The sequence below is a fragment of the Cynara cardunculus genome, unplaced genomic scaffold (assembly GCF_001531365.2).
Source record: "Cynara cardunculus var. scolymus isolate 2C unplaced genomic scaffold, CcrdV1 Un_Scaffold_11714, whole genome shotgun sequence".
Classification (NCBI taxonomy): Eukaryota; Viridiplantae; Streptophyta; class Magnoliopsida; order Asterales; family Asteraceae; genus Cynara; species Cynara cardunculus.
The window spans coordinates 1-1993 of NW_020206959.1; the positions used below are offsets into that span (position 1 = coordinate 1).

Here is a 1993-nt window from a genome sequence, read left to right on the forward strand (position 1 = left end):
TGAAGCTCAAAGTGTCAGGGAGGATATGGAAAGAACAGTCTTGAAAGAAAAAGGTTTAGCTTTAAAGTGGCAAAGGGATTCTTATTCCAGTGTAGCTACTGCTATTGCACCAAATTCATATTTGTAACCAAAAACAGCAATCTAAGCAGAAAGCAGGTAACAGAACCAAACCAAACCAAATCACATTTACCAGTTTTGTTTGTTCCAAATGTAAAAAATTCTGCATTCATTTATGGTTCGATAGACCATAACAGATATCACTGTAACACAGTAGAATAGGGCAGCTGAAACAGATCTATATTTTATCAATATAATCTCAAAATAAAACTTAAATTTTTTTCTAGAACATCAAATACACATCCTTCTTTACATTTTATTCATTTTTTAAATTTTATTTATTGTATATTATGTTCTTTAAACTTTTAATCTACTGTCCTCAAAATATTATTTTTATATGGTTTTCGTATTTTGATTAATTTATGTAATTTATTAAATATTATTAATATCCGGTTTCCGTATTTTGATTAATTTATGTAATTTATTAAATATTATTAATATCAAAAGGATAAAAATTGGAAAATACATGAATTTTTTATTTTGATGTCATTTTAATTGTCTTTGACGAAAACTTTTCTAACCGACATATTTTGTTATAAAAAAAAATTATTTTATTATAATTTATATAAATCAATCAAAATATATTAACATCTCACTAGGGGTAAATTAGTCATTTTTCTGTTATGTCCTGTCAAGTTCTGTCTTACTAAACGTTTATCCTATTTTTATCTGGATACCAAACGCACCCTTAGGAACTTTAAATATTTTTAGCAAGTCGAGAACCGATGAGTATTCTTGATGTGTGCTGTCTAGATACCACACGCATCCTTAGGAACCTGAATATTTGTCATGACATTCACCATGAATATTTTACCATGTTATTCATTAAGAATACTTATAGAAATAATGGTTCATGGATTTCTAAAATATTTAAGATTCCTGAATGAACCTCCGTGTGGTATACTATAAAAAATATGAAATGAGCAACACACCTCCCTCCGTTTCTGCCAAAACTTATCATATAGCAATAATGTTAGTATTTGTTTTACAGCATCCAATTCCAACCTAACAAAGATGTATTCAAGTTTAACAAAAGTGACAACAACTATTCAATCCCCTATTAGTTGAGGACAAGACCAACCTTTTCAATCTGGACCACCCATCAGCCGTTGACTCACACCTGTGCACAGGGCAAGAGAGTATGTATGAGCACATTACATTCCAAAAACCAACTGTATCCAACTATACATACACATTCGAAATTGAACATTATCATTATATGTTTTACAAACAAACTGAATAACTTCCCACATCAATTCTTTTTCATCTTTCCTTACAAAACAAGATAATTCGTTTCCAACAACTTATCAAACCACATACCGTGTGGCTGGCTATCACGACACAGTTCTTCCATAGCAAACACAAGCAAGATACAAATTCTTCGCCCACTTTTCCTGCAAACCACAAAACAACATCAAGTCCCCAACAATATTCCATACTCCCAAAACAATTTTTCGGCACATAGTTTAAAAGGAAATTTTGATTAATAAGCAAATATCTCAAATACCCTCCAACAATGACAAAATCACGTCTCAAGGACCAATCAATATCTAATTCTTTGTAATGATCAAAGTTGGAAAGTAGGAACCTTCAGCATTGCAATTTTCATAAAGCAGGGTAGTAGGTACAAATAATGAAATCAAAGTCTAGTATACAAGAACAAAGCTTGCTTCAATTTTATCATTATTTAGAGGCATATTGTTATTTGAACAATAAGCAAATATTTTTATTTAAACATGTCCCCAAATGTCACATTCGTTTTGAGACCAAGGGAGTATTTCAATTTTCATTTTAAAAACTGGGGAGGGCAATGACGATAAAAATGTATCAATAGTTTCCATCAAGTAGACTAACCTTGACATGTGTGCTTGGAAAC

At 30.9% G+C, this 1993-nt stretch overlaps 1 long non-coding RNA gene across 1 annotated transcript; it reads right to left on the reverse strand.

The window, feature by feature from the left end:
- Nucleotides 1-1058: 1058 nt before the first annotated feature.
- On the reverse strand, nt 1059-1993 carry LOC112505524. The gene is made up of 3 exons (XR_003068411.1): nt 1972-1993; nt 1438-1511; nt 1059-1237 (listed from the first exon to the last, which is right to left on the reverse strand). It is a non-coding gene; the product is annotated as an uncharacterized LOC112505524 (long non-coding RNA).